This window comes from Coregonus lavaretus, assembly GCF_964263955.1.
Source record: "Coregonus lavaretus genome assembly, chromosome: 18".
Taxonomy (NCBI): Eukaryota; Metazoa; Chordata; class Actinopteri; order Salmoniformes; family Salmonidae; genus Coregonus; species Coregonus lavaretus.
In genome coordinates, this window is record NC_140005.1 from 8889972 (window position 1) to 8906311 (window position 16340).

Here is a 16340-nt window from a genome sequence, read left to right on the forward strand (position 1 = left end):
AGCATGAAGAATAAAAAAATAGGAACATTTCAAGCAAAGAGAGGGAGAACAGCAGCGGAAAACATTTAATATAATTCCAGTGCTTCCCAGAGAATGCGGAAGATGAGAGCAACGAGAAGAGAGGAAGCTCAGAGCAACCATAAATGTGTTAAGAAAACACTGACAAGAACAGAATTGCAGAAAAAGACAACTTGAAAAAAACGTGAACAGAGAGCAACTAGGTCAAAAGAGGAGCATGAAAGAGAAAAAGCAAAAAGATGGGAAAAATATGGTCAGAACAAAGAAAAGGCTAAGCGGAATGAACAGGCAATGCAGGTGAAGGCACAACAAGAGATATTGTTGGCAGAGAGAATTAGTCTCAAGGAACTAGAGGATAAATTAGAAGAACAAAGAAAGCAACTTGAACATTCTAAAACAGCCTTGCAGACAGCTGGGCAAGATGTACGGGGTCCATCTGCCAGAAGGTACAGCCTTCAAAGGGCTAAAGCCTGTATGCCAAAACAGGCAGCACAGTATGTCACTACTACCATGGACCTCATTGACAAGGCCTCACCGAGGAAGGCAGACATTTTTCCATCAGAAGAACATCGGAACCACAACAGAGGGGAAGTTGGAAGTGGCATTTATTGAAGCAGTAGCCAAAAGGCCTATCAAAGTCCAGACAATGTGCAACTAGGAAGGCTTTGGCTTGTTCACGGAATATGATAAATAAATATAAACTACAGAGGCAGTTTGGGGTCAGCAGAAAACTCTTAAGGCAAGCAACAACAACAAAAAAAGCCCAGGTCGACATAGATGACCTAAGTGTACAGTCTCAGCAGTGGAAAAACTCTATGAAGCAGTTTCTCCTAACAAAGTGCCAGATAAAGAAAAAGGTGAGCAAGAAGACTTGGAAGGCAGCCAGCTTTCTTGACCGCTCCATTGCTCGGCTGCACTAAGGATTTCTCAAAGCCAACCCTGGTATCTCAATAGGAGCTGCTATGTTTTACAGTTTAAGACCAAGAGCTCATTAAGCCACAGAGAAGTGCAAAACTTCTGGGTTGCCTCTGCGAATACTGCGAAAATATCAAACTGAAATTACAGGCAGTGAATGGCCACCTGGTGAGCAAAAATTCACCAACCATAAAAGGTGTGTATGCATTAAGCAGTGTCACTATGTGTGTGAAAACTACAGGGAATTATTTCCACCATCCTAATTGTATCAAAAGGCAGTGCAAGGATTGTGGAGTCCATAGACTAGATCCATTTATTGCCCCCTCCTCAAAAAAAAGGACACTAATATAGAGTGGAAAAGATGGGAGAATGTCAGCCAAAAAGTAACAAATGGGAAACAAGAGTATGCCATAATAAAAACAATCTCTCATCTGTAAGTGGGGATCTATTAAGGTGCTTGTTGATTAACTTAAACAAGAGGCTCAAACTTTTTCAGAACACTTGTTTATCAAGAACTGGCAGGACAACCAAAATTGCAAAAGTGAAAGCCAACCTCCCAGGACACACAGCATTGGGCATCCTGGACTTTGCCGAGATTTACACTTGCAGGTACCAGCTAGTGGCACAGGGGGCTTACTGGACCCAAGAGAGTGCACCCCTTGGTAATGTACTACAAATGTGGGAAATGCCCCGAAGACCATTACAGAAGTTCTATAATGATATCAGATGGCCTCAAGCATGACTACAATGCAGTCAATGCATTTCAAACTGCAGCTATTGATCACCTGAAAAAACAAAGAAATAGGAAGCTCAACAAGATCTACAGATACTCTGACGGCTGCAGTGCACAATATCAAATCAAATCAAATGAAATTTTATTGGTCACATGCGCCGAATACAACAGGTGCAGACATTACAGTGAAATGCTTACTTACAGCCCTTAACCAACAGTGCATTTATTTTAAACAAAAAAGTAAAAATAAAACAACAAAAAAAGTGTTGAGAAAAAAAAGAGCAGAAGTAAAATAAAGTGACAGTAGGGAGGCTATATATACAGGGGGGTACCGTTGCAGAGTCAATGTGCGGGGGCACCGGCTAGTTGAGATAGTTGAAGTAATATGTACATGTGGGTAGAGTTAAAGTGACTATGCATAAATACTTAACAGAGTAGCAGCAGCGTGAAAGGATGGGGTGGGGGGGCAGTGCAAATAGTCCGGGTAGCCATGATTAGCTGTTCAGGAGTCTTATGGCTTGGGGGTAGAAGCTGTTGAGAAGTCTTTTGGACCTAGACTTGGCACTCCGGTACCGCTTGCCGTGCGGTAGCAGAGAGAACAGTCTATGACTAGGGTGGCTGGAGTCTTTGACAATTTTGAGGGCCTTCCTCTGACACCGCCTGGTATAGAGGTCCTGGATGGCAGGAAGCTTTGCCCCAGTGATGTACTGGGCCGTACGCACTACCCTCTGTAGTGCCTTGCGGTCGGAGGCCAAGCAGTTGCCAATACAAACCAAAAGGACGTACACTACCAGTATACAGTACCAGTCAAAAGTTTGGACACACCTACTCATTCAAGGGTTTTTCTTTATTTTTACTATTTTCTACATTGTAGAATAATAGTGAAGACATCACATATGGAATCATGTAGTAACCAAAAAAAGCGTTAAACAAATCAAAATATATTTTTGATTTTTGATTCTTCAAAATAGCCACCCTTTGCCTTGATGACAGCTTTGCACACTCTTGGCATTCTCTCAACCAGCTTCACCTGGAATGCTTTTCCAACTGTCTTGAAGGAGCTCCCACATATGCTGAGCACTCGTTGGCTGCTTTTCCTTCACTCTGCGGTCCGACTCATCCCAAACCATCTCAATAGTGTTGAGGTCGGCTGTGGTGCACAATACAAACCAAAAGGACCTATATCTGATGTAATAATCTGGGTGGTTCGAGCCCTGAATGCTGATTGGCTGACAGCCGTGGTATATCAGTATACCACGGGTATGACAAAACATTTATTTTTACTGCTCTAATTCCATTGGTAACCCGTTTTTAATAGCAGTAAGGCACCTCGGGGGTTTGTGGTATACGGCCAGCATACCACATTTTTACATTTACATTTGAGTCATTTAGCAGACATTTTTATTTTATTTTTCATACTGGAATCGAACCCACAACCCTGGCGTTGCAAACGCCATGCTCTATCAACTGAGCTACATCCTTGCCGGCCATTCCCTCCCCCTACCCTGGACGACGCTAGGCCAATTGTGCGCCGCCCCATGGGTCTCCCGGTCGCAGCCGGCTACGACAGAGCGTAGCCGGCGTTGTATCGTGCATAAGAACAGCCCTTAGCCATGGTATATTAAGCAATAAGGCATGAGGGGGTGTGGTATATGGCCAATATATGGCCAAAATACCACGGCTAAGGGCTGTTCTTAGGCACGACGCAATGCAGAGCATCTCCAGATACCTGTACCCATTACCTCCGTACCATGTTCTTCATTCCCAGTGAGGACAGTGAAAGAAACAGCAGTCACCGTAGTCTGAAGCAAGTCCCTGGCACCATGAAGTTGCATTGCATCAAAACAGTTGAGGACGAGGTAGTGGCCACCAGAAACCTCAGCTGCTACAGGGATTCTTGTCTCCATGCGATTGGAGTCTGTGAGAATGGGTTATATGTTGAGCAGTGGAGAGAGGTGAAACTTCATAGTCTGCATGGTAAGTAACACATTACTTACATTATGGAAATCATGTTTGATATTAAACAACGTATTTCAATAACCTCATGCGCTTCTTTGTTTCCATACCAGAACTTTGAAAGAGATGCCAGAGACCAGATGGATGACAGCATCACACACACACGGTGCTGGAGGTGTATTGATGGTTGTGGTGATAAAGAGATTGAATAATGTCATAAAGCCAGAGAACGTGCTGTAAGTGAAAAAAGGGTATACTGTGTAACACATGCACACACACACACACACACACACACACACACACACACACACACACACACACACACACACACACACACACACACACACACACACACACACACAATGCTTGAAGAGTTTACTGATTATATGAATTTCATTATTGATTATTATTGTCAATGACAGAACACATTGTATTATATTATTGCATTATATGATTTTAACTATTAAAAATATAGAAATGCTGTTTATCTTTTTCATTCTTCAGGATTGTTTAGCATGGCTGTAAATGATTGACTAAAGCACAAATAGACTTGGCTTCTATGCATGACAAGTAAACATGCAGTGTCCCTGTTTCATGTGACATTTTGAATGACATGTAGATGTTTTGTTGTTGCTAGGTTATGGCCTCATTGTGCCTATCTAGACTTCTATTCCCGTAACTACACGTGAAGCTGCAAGAAAATCCTATTTAAATGTATATCAAACCATTTTGAAATGTTAACCCTGATGTCACACATTGCCCCCTTTATTTATAGAAAGACCCATATACACTGAGTGTACAAAACATTAGGAACACCTTCCTAATATTGAGTTGCACCCCCTTTTGCCCTCAGAACAGCCTCAATTCATCGGGGCATGGACTACAAGCTGTTGAAAGCGTTTCCCAGGGATGCTGGCCCATGTTGACTCCAATGCTTGACACAGTTGTGTCAAGTTGGCTGGATGTCCTTTGGGTGATGGACCATTCTTGATACACATGGGAAACTGTTGAGTGTGAAAAACCGAGCAGCATTGCAGTTCTTGACACATTCAAACCGGTGCGCCTGGCACCTACTACAATACCCCATTCAAAGGCACTTCAATATTTTGTCTTGCCCAAAAACCCTCTGAATGGCACACACACACAATCCATGTCTCAAGGATTTAAAAAAATCCTTCTTTAACCTGTCTCCTCCACTTCATCTACACGGATTGATGTGGATTTAACAGGTGACGTCATTTAGGGATCATAGCTTTCACCTGGTCAGTCTATGTCATGGAATTAGCAGGTGTTCCTAATGTTTTGAACACTCAGTGTAGTACGTAGCTATCATTATTAAGAGGCAGGGAATGACAGACAGACAGACAGACAGACACACAGACACACACACACGGATCACATATATGGAATACTTTAAGGTAAAAGCAGAGTGAGTGAGAACAAGGGATGAGAAGGAGGAGTATGGATGAACAGAGAGAGGAGAGATACAGTTAATGGATTACATTTAATTGCTGTCATATGGATTCTGATTCCAATCAATCAGGGTCGGCCATGTCCCCAGTGCCCTCTCCCCTCTCCTCCCTTCCCTCCTCCCCCCCCTCAGAAAACTTAAATAAATAAATCACCTGCAGGCCGCCAGTTGGGAAACCCTGCTATTGGCCTACTACAATTTAAAAACACATTAACCTATTTGAAAGCAATTTGCACATCAAGTTACAGCATTACCACAACCAGTTACTGCATTACCACATCCAGTTACTGCATTATCCCAAACATTACATCATTTCCACAACCAGTTACGGCATTACCACAACCAGTTACGGCATTATCACATCCAGTTACGGCATTATCACATCCAGTTACAGCATTACCACATCCAGTTACAGCATTACCACGTCCAGTTACAGCATTACCATGTCCAGTTACAGCACTACCACGTCCCGTTACAGCATTACCACGTCCCGTTACAGCATTACCATGTCCCGTTACAGCATTACCACACCCAGTCACAGCATTACCGCGTCCAGTTACAGCATTAACACAACCAGTTACAGCATTACCACGTCCAGTTACAGCATTACCACGTCCAGTTACAGCATTTCCACACCCAGTTACAGCATTACCACACCCAGTTACAGCATTACCGAACCTGAAACACAGTAATAATGGATCAATAAATGCTTAATAAGTACTGCTGCTGATGTCAGTGTTGACATAGGCTATGATAGAAGGCAGACTGATACTGTCAGTGGTAGCTACAGCATAAACAGCACTGTTATGTTATGGTTTTTTAAAAGCTGCAATATGTAACTTTTTGAGTGACCCGACCAAATTCACATAGAAATGTGAGTTATAGAGCTGTCATTCTCATTGAAAGCAAGTCTAAGAAGCGGAAGATCCATTCTACATGTGCTATTTCTATGATTCCCGTTCTTAAGTTTCGTTTTTGTGTCTTTTACTTACAGCTTCAAACAGCTGAAAATACAACATTTTTGGTTACTGAAAATATATTACAATGGTACAATGATTCTCTACACTATACTTGCTTGTTTAGTCACAAACTGAAATTAGGCGAACTATTAGAATTTTAGCAACCAGGAAATGGCGGAGCGATTTCTGCATATTGCACCTTTAACATACTGTAGGTGAATTATCCTATGGGAAAGGGTTATAATGTATTGCCTATGAATAACACCGTAAGCTGTAACTCCACCACAATTTCCAGATGAACAATGATAGGCTGATATGATAATACATTTAAGTGAGTCACTTAATAGCATGTACTTTCAGATTTCTTCAACACACATGGACAAATCCTGTGCGTATGTTCTCTTTTACACTGATTGTTTTAGATCAATGACTGGCACAAATGTAATTCCATATGATATTGCCCAGCAGAATACTACTGAATACTACGTCAACAGAAAATGGTGCAAAATCACAAGTAGGTCACTGAGCGATTTATTTGAGAAAAAGAGGGGGGTGGAAGAGAGGGGGGGAAATTGGGTCATGCTGAATGCAGAATGATGCAGAGGCAGATGGATGTTTGGGGAAGCTCTGTCAGAGATGCCATGTGCGTAAAGCGGTTGGTCCCCCTTAACATCAGTGGTGAATTTACTAGGAATCAAAAGGAACAAAAGGGTAATCAAACAGAATGAAACGGCCAAGGAAAATACTTGATTTGTCCAACAGAAACTCTCGTTTTCGTAGCAAAACGTTTTACGTTGCGAACCGTTTTGCTACAGTGTGCACAAATTGAAACACCACAGTATCCTCTCTCTGACTGTTGTGTTTGGGGAGGATCGAACTCTTAAAGCAAGGAGAAGGTGTGTGATTTGGCTAGCTGTGTGGAGAGACCATTCAGGCCAACATGAGCAGATACAGATGCTATAATCACCAGCTAGGGACGCAGTAGGAGTTATTATCACCAGCTAGGGACTCAGTAGGAGTTATCACCAGCTAGGGACGCAGTAGGAGTTATTATCACCAGCTAGGGACTCAGTAGGAGTTATTATCACCAGCTAGGGACTCAGTAGGAGTTATTATCACCAGCTAGGGACGCAGTAGGAGTTATTATCACCAGCTAGGGACTCAGTAGGAGTTATTATCACCAGCTAGGGACGCAGTAGGAGCTATCATCACCAGCTAGGGACGCAGTAGGAGTTATTATCACCAGCTAGGGACGCAGTAGGAGCTATCATCACCAGCTAGGGACGCAGTAGGAGTTATTATCACCAGCTAGGGACGCAGTAGGAGTTATTATCACCAGCTAGGGACGCAGTAGGAGTTATTATCACCAGCTAGGGACTCAGTAGGAGTTATTATCACCAGCTAGGGACGCAGTAGGAGTTATTATCACCAGCTAGGGACGCAGTAGGAGTTATAATCACCAGCTAGGGACTCAGTAGGAGTTATTATCACCAGCTAGGGACTCAGTAGGAGTTATTATCACCAGCTAGGGACACAGTAGCTAGTGCTGGTAATAAATGTATTGACACTATCTAGTATCTGTATCGTATCTCTATATTTTTCTTCAATGTTAACAGTAAATACAGTAGATTTAGGGCTAAAACCCTCATCCGTAATATAGACGAATAGCCAGTTTAACCATTTTAGGATACTTAGCGCGCGCACACACGGCACCCAGTCAGTCTGTAGCTCCAGCTCTCTCTAATGAAATTGAAAGTGATATTCTGGTCATTGGAGCACATCAGTGTCTGATCCCACTGAGGGTCAAGGCCATCGATCTGTCCACAATGAACTGTTCTGTCAAACACTGGAGCTGAAATTAACGTGCACACACACGGACGCACGCACACACACACACACACACAAACAGATAGGGTACATAAACACAGAGGCACACTGACTTTACCTTCTACCTCTGTATTTATGTCACCTAATCTAGTGGGTAATCAGTGAAACCGTCAACACAATGTGTATGTATGTCAGTGTGTGTGTGTGTGAGAGGCTGTGACTTGTGTGTGTGTGTGAGTGTGCGTGCGTGCGTGAGAGGCTGTGACGTGTGTTTGTGTGTGTGTGTGTGTGTGTGAGAGGCTGTGATGTGTGTGTGCGTGTGTGTGTTTGTGAGAGGCTGTGGTGTGTGTGTGTTTGTGAGAGGCTGTGGTGTGTGTGTGTGTGAGAGAGGCTGTGATGTGTGTGTGTGTGTGTGTGTGTGTGTGTGTTTGTGAGGCTGTGACGTGTGTGTGTGTGTGTGTGTGTGTTTGTGAGGCTGTGACGTGTGTGTGTGTGTGTGTGTGTGAGAGAGGCTGTAATGTGTGTGTGCAAACAGAGCTATATCATGAGTAGGCGGTGCACACGCGTGTTCGTGCTCCTGAAGAAATAAGACCACATGCTGCCATCAGCCATGTTGCCGAGCTGCTCTATGGCGTGTGCCAGATAGAGGGACATGGCTCCTCTCACCTCCACCCCTTCCTTACCGCTCACTTCAAAACACACACACGAACAAGCGTCATCCATGCACGCACACACACACATGTATACACACACGCTTTATTCACACACACATACACACACACTTTAAAATGTCTTCCTATCCACCTATACATCATAGCAGAACGGAAATATGGCGTATGAGCCAACTTCCAATCCCATTCTACTCTCCAGTCAGCTACTGCTAGTCGGCGCTTATCTGGGAAGGCGACAGAGCACAACGTTCAGAGGTGGCCATAAAGCTGCTGTATTTGCATCGCCATAGAGACGTATCGTTCAGAATCATCTGCAATCAGTACAACTACAAACCTTGATGACGTCATCAGGAATTTCTTTATGGACATAACTATGTAAATGTGTAAATTGATGGCCTCCTGTTACACTGAAAGAGATTAATGTTGAAAAAAGGCATGTTTATCATGTGAAATTGCAGGAGAGCGTAAGGAATAGGATCTAGGATGAGTGGAGATTATTTTAACAGCACAGGTAGAGTAAGTGCAGTGCATCAGCACGATACAACAGCTACATAGAATAACGTCAAATCTCTGTTTCAAAATCAGCATGTACATTTTTTATGTTTGATTATTTTCTTAGGGGGTAGATCAGCTTTAATATTGCAGATAGATTGTAGCTTCTATACATTTACATTTACGTCATTTAGCAGACGCTCTTATCCAGAGCGACTTACAAATTGGTGCATTCACCTTATAGCCAGTGGGATAACCACTTTACACATTTTTATTTTTTTGGGGGGGTGGGGTGGGGTAAAGGGGGGGTTAGAAGGATTACTTTATCCTATCCCAGGTGTTCCTCTATCAATGTAATTGTCTGCATCATTTCCAATCCCCCATATATATTTTTTGTAAACACACACACATACATATACACACATACATACTCACATATATATAAATATACATACATATACACATACATGTAATATTAATTATATTTGCTTAAAGGATGTAATCATACAATGATGGTTTAGCTTAACTAAACAGTTTATATTTAACCAAGGACATTTTCTTAAATCAAATAGCATATTATCTTTAACGATAATATTTCAAAATTTTATAGTAGGCCTATAAATTTTTTACATGCATTAATTTACTAAATTACTTGGGTAAATATTTATAAAATTGAGCCAAATTATTTCCTAAAATACTATAGGACTTCACAAAAAACAGTTATCATGTCAAGATAAAACAAATAAATGATAATCATGTACATACAGTATTATAAATGTTTAAGAAAGAATTGTTTGGATTAGATCCAAAAGGCTGAATAAATTGATCGCGGGGCGGAGCTATGCCAGCAGCTGCCCACAGACACAAACAAACACGCAACTCATCAAATTAATTCAAATCTGTTCTTCCCTACGAGTTGTCGAATGCATGTTGGTACAAAATGGCCTACAAAAATAGACCGAAATCTGTGTAATGCCACATTAACACGCATAACAGCGGCTGGGGAGCACCAGTAGTTTCTAATGAGACTATAATCCAACCCAAATGCTGCCTACGGCTAATCTCTCCATCAGATTACCAAACCATGGAGGAGAGGAGCACTAAAAAAGAGACTGGAGGATGGGAGGATAGGATAGCAGGGAGATGTCTTCTCCTCCACTCTGTAACACACACAGAGACGCATGGGCTCATGGGTACGCACACATGCAACCATGTGCACATGTACACACACACATACACACGTATGTACACAAGAAAACATACACTCACTCACATTATGTAGGCCACTCACACACACACACACACACACCATGAGAGATAATTCACACTGCATCTTTAAATGTGGGAGAGCCCATAGAGGAAGTAGGTTAGATATAGGCCTACTGTAAAACACACTGCATCTTTAATGTGGGGGAGCAGCCTCTGAAGCTATACTGTATTAAGTAGGGAACTGCGCTTTGTCCCAAATGGAACCCTATTCCCTATGTAGTGCACTACTTTTGAAGCATTTACCCGACAAATTAATTTGTAAACATACACCACTGTCCGACATGCGTTCACACACGGAAATGGACAGAATGCATGTTTCCTCTCTCCATAAAGGCCGATAACGACGGCTAAAACCCATCTACAAAGACTCACACACTTTAGTTTGGACATCAAATAATGCACTGCTCAGTCTGCTCCTTAACAAGTTCCAAACCAACACATGCGTTACCTATCAGCCCACTCCAAACCTCTAGGTAACACTACAGCTTAGTTCATGTGAAAAGACCTCAACATTTTCCTATGGCTATTCCATGTGTGACTGGATACGTTCACCACTAAACCCTGACACCTTCCGCCTGCAAGGCCGCTTAGAACGTCCCGATGATTGTACAAGAGTCTTTCTAGAGAACGGTGTGTGTGTATATATAAATGTTTAATGCGTAGCATATGTTTATGTGTCTGCAAACAAATGTATAGGTGTATAATCTGTGTGTGTGTGTGTGTGTGTGTGTGTGTGTGTGTGTGTACGAGTAAGATGGAGAATGAATGAGAGAGTGAATACAGTAGTGAGCTTTCTGTACCTTTGATCTCTGTCTCCTAAAGATCTGACCCCATGGTGACTGCCTGAGGAGAAACAGACAGAATATTGAGCTCTCACAAAACAACATAGAATAAAACAAATTGGAGGGGGTTGGAGAAGCAGTTGAATTTAGCTCTAATACCTAACAGTTAGAATAAAACAAAATGGAGGGGGTTGGAGAAGCAGTTGAATTTAGCTCTAATACCTAACAGTTAGAATAAAACAAAATGGAGGGGGTTGGAGAAGCAGTTGAATTAATCTCTAATACCTAACAGTTAGAATAAAACAAAATGGAAGGGGTTGGAGAAGCAGTTTAATTTAGCTCTAATACCTAACAGTTAGAACAAAACAAAATGGAGGGGGTTGGAGAAGCAGTTGAATTAATCTCTAATACCTAACAGTTAGAATAAAACAAAATGGAGGGGGTTGGAGAAGCAGTTGAATTTAGCTCTAATACCTAACAGTTAGAATAAAACAAAATGGAGGGGGTTGGAGAAGCAGTTGAATTTAGCTCTAATACCTAACAGTTAGAATAAAACAAAATGGAGGGGGTTGGAGAAGCAGTTGAATTAATCTCTAATACCTAACAGTTAGAATAAAACAAAATGGAAGGGGTTGGAGAAGCAGTTTAATTTAGCTCTAATACCTAACAGTTAGAACAAAACAAAATGGAGGGGGTTGGAGAAGCAGTTGAATTAATCTCTAATACCTTACAGTTAGAATAAAACAAAATGGAAGGGGTTGGAGAAGCAGTTTAATTTAGCTCTAATACCTAACAGTTAGAACAAAACTAAATGGAGGGGGTTGGAGAAGCAGTTTAATTTAGCTCTAATATCTAACAGTTAGAACAAAACAAAATGGAGGGGGTTGGAGAAGCAGTTTAATTTAGCTCTAATACCTAACAGTTAGAATAAAGCAAAATGGAGGGGGTTGGAGAAGCAGTTTAATTTAGCTCTAATACCTAACAGTTAGAACAAAACAAAATGGAGGGGGTTGGAGAAGCAGTTGAATTAATCTCTAATACCTAACAGTTAAAATAAAACAAAATGGAGGGGGTTGGAGAAGCAGTTGAATTAATCTCTAATACCTAACAGTTAGAATAAAACAAAATGGAGGGGGTTGGAGAAGCAGTTGAATTAATCTCTAATACCAGCAGTTACAGGCTCTCTTTAGGGTGGTATAATATTTTCAACGACACAAATTCTAAGTCATTTAATTTCGTCTAAATAAACGCAATTTAGTGTGATAACGAGATTTCCTCCATGCCAAAAACCGGAGATCACAGGTTGTGGAGGAAATGTGTTTCAAATTGTTACAAGGCAATTGATACGGGAGCCTGCACAGGGTTGGTGTCTCCTTCGAACATATCACACTAACAATGACCAAAAAAATTATGTGTTTTCCACCACCACCACAAACCAACTCTTAATGACATGTGGAAGGAAGCCTTAGATGTTTGTCCTGTGTATGTGTCTATATGCAAAACATCGAATGTCATTTTTTCATTTAAATCATAATTTATGCAATCTCATCCCCTCAACACTTAGAGATTATTCTTGTATAATGAAAAGTGCTTTACAAATGTAATACATTATTATTATAACACTGCAAATGAAGTAAACAAGCAGCTGTCGTTGGTTATGCACCGCTGCAATATCATTTCTAGGAAAGAGAACATTTCAAGAATGCATGTATTGTTCACCCGTGCATTAGTGTTTGGCACAAATACATTTTCTTTGTGCCTGTCTGATACATAATACGAGGCCTTTGAAGTAAATTCTTAGCCGTGGTCTCTTTTTTTGGAATTAGACTAAAAACAAGTCAACACGACCAATTATTAAAATATGTAGAGCAATAACACAATTACATTGCCAATATGAATATTTGGGATTAACAAAATACGACACGGTAGCAGATAGATAAATCGCGAACCTTAAATAGGCCACTATTTTCGAGCTATGTGGTTCAGCACAATGTGCTAGTAACGGAGGTACCATTATGAACAGAGAGAGGAGCAAATGGCTGAGAGGGAGGGCGTGATATGGGGGGCTAGAGGGTCCCTAGCAGATCGGGACGCTGCCTCCCTGCCTGTTTCCCGGGATCAGCTGATCGGTGTGGATGATGGAGTGGGCTAGGGTTCAGAGGTCAGCCCCTTGCATTGTCAGACGTCCCCTCCCCCCGACACACACACTCCCCTCTGCTACATTTACATACATTTATCATTTATCAACATTGCGCACTGCCTACCGCATCACCAGCAACCCCCCCCCCCCCCCGTGCATGCAATGTGTGTCCAGGATAGAGAGGCTCTCCCCTCCCCCATCTCCAGCCTAGCGTTAGGGCCTACCCCTACCCCCCCTACTAATCCCTGCCAGCTGGACACGTTGGCTAATCCCTCAGCACAGATCAGCTGGGCCACGCATCTCATCCAGGATGGGGCAGAAAGGCAGCGACGGGGTGTGTGTGTGTGTGTGTGCGCGCGCGTGTGTGGGGGTGGTGTCAAACGGAGAGCATAAATTGAAGCCCTGTGCCTGGGCTGCACGCAGTGTGTCTGTGTGTGAGCAAGTCGTCTGTACCTCCATTTCCCGCCTCCCTAGGATCCTTATATATATATATATATATATATATATATACACACACCTTTCTCTGGGTTTATATATGTATGTATTTATATATGTAAATATAACATTTTTGGATTTTTTTTCTTGGTTTGTCCTGTGAGCAGAAACCAAATGGATTTTTTTGGCGGAGGGAAAGGGGAGGATTTTTGTGTTTTTAGGGGTGGGGGGGGGGGGGTAACGAATGAAATATCCCCATCTTCCTCTTTCCTACCCTCTCCTTTCTAACCCTGACTGCATGCGGGACACCTGCCTGCGTCCCATCCCCTCAGACCCCCTTCCAGCAGCACCCTGCACCCCTACCCCAGCCCCCGTGCACCCCTCTACTCCCGCCACAGATGGAGCGTCACAGGACAGAGACGCTCCACAACCAGAGGACCCCAGGATATGGAGGAAATACTCTCTCACCGCTTTTTCTCCAATAGGATATTATCTGAACCGACTGTCTTCTTCTCCTGCCTGATATTCTAAAACCAAATGGAATCGAGTGCATTGATCAAGATTTAAAGAAAAAGGAATTGTATATTATCACTAAGTGCCAGATATGGATCTTTGGCGTTTTCACACTATTATCATTCTCATTTCACATGTATTTATTCATTTATTTCTATGTATGTAGTAATTTAATTGAGGACGGTGCTTTTAAAGTATCTTGGTGTTTCGTTTTTGTGGTTTTCTTTCTGTGCTTGCGCACAGTGAGGAGAGAGAGAGAGAGCGAGAGAGAGAGAAATAGAGAAAGAGCGAGGGAGAGAGAGATGAGAGGAAGGGAATAGGACGTTGAGAGTGATGCCGATGTAACTAAATGCTTGTCTACATGCTTACTAACACCTTTACATGGACCGTGGACTACAATCCTTTCACTAAGGATAACGCTTATAGGTTTATAGATTAGCATCCCGATCTTGCTATTTTATATACAGTGTGTGTCATCATCCTTTGTTATGCTACTACAGTACGAGCAAAGTCTGACTGCAGGAATGAACTAGCAAGCAGTTACTATGGCTGCTCTTTAGCTGTATGGTACAACAAAGGTACATTTCTCTGTGTGTGTGTGTCTCTCTCTCTCTCTCTCTCTCATTAAATGCTGTAGCAGTAGCATGCTAAAATATGATTTGTCAAAAACAGCATGAATGTTTATTTGATTGGATGAATCGTTTTTTTTTCCTTTCTGTACAGGTGTTGCTGATATTGCTTCTTCACATACATGCATGCATACATACAAACATGCATACATGCATACATAGACCAACACACTCACCACATATGCCGCATGCAGCGGTACGGGCATACGTATAGAGTCGATCTCTGCATGTATGTGTGTATAGTAGTGAGTCCTTGTATTTTTTCCGTGTTCCAAGGGGCTGCATGTATGTTTGCATGGGATTAACTTGCGATGTGCTTCGACGTGACCGCACCAGAGCCACGAGGACAGAGGAGAGAGGGATGAGAGAGTCAAACCACATGAGTACGGATGGAATAAACCAGAGAGGACTGACTAAAAGTACTAGAATATGTGCACATAGCTGCAGCAGAGGGGTGCAATGCAGACAAACCTCTACATAGGACAGAGAAGAAAATAGGTGCGAAAAGGAGAGAGCGAACGTGAAGCGAAAAGGCGAAGGACTGAGAGAAAGTGACAGCGAGCTATAGGGACAGAGAGGATGAAAAGGAGGAGAAGAGGAGGTTGGAACTTGGGTTTGAGCTCTTTGTGTTCACAGTGGACCTTGATTTAATTTCAATACAATTAAGGCACGCGGTGAATGCCAAGAGAGGAGCCATGGACGTCACACTCTTACTCTCACCTGAGAGACCAGCGAGCTGAACCAGCGAAAAACAGATAACGAGCTAGTAGCAGAGAGAGAGAGAGAGAGAGAGATACGTATGTAGGGTACCGCCATGGCCAAATTGACAGAGGGATCAAGCCAGGGTTAGGGCCAGTGTAACCGCGGACCATGTGGCAAAAAGTGGAAATCAAAGGGCCTTGTTTATGCATAAGCATGCACATGCCTCCAAGGTGCATGTGCCCCATCTGAGAGAGAGAGAGAGAGAGAGAGAGAGAGAGAGAGAGAGAGAGAGAGAGAGAGAGAGAGAGAGTGAGAGAGAGAGAGAGCGAGGGAAGGAGAGAGAGAGAGGGGTACACTCAAATGATGCCTTATGCTTCAGTGCCCCTGTCCCAACTAGAACTAGTGCTCATAGGATTTAGAATGACAGCGGTGTAGCCTAGCTAACTGTGCCCTAGTTGTTGGGGCACTAATAATTGACAGGATTTAGTAAACCAGTGTAGTACCCAAATTGATTTAAAGGAGAACTGGTTGGTGAATCTACTTATGTTTGGCTCATAGAAAACCCATCTCCAGCTAATCCTATACAGGCACAGGCCCACAGCATTGCAAGTTAAATCCTACTCAACAGATATGCCCTTGCATTTTGGATGACCAAATATTGAAATTATTACCAGTATTTGTGATAATTGTAAGTATCGTTAATAAAGCAGCCATGTCGAGAGACACCGCTGTTTGTTACACGTTGTACATTTTCCAAATGGTTCCAAGAAAGACACCAAAGGCTGTGATTTGAACTAGCCTAGGGCGCCAACACCAGCAATTCATAAG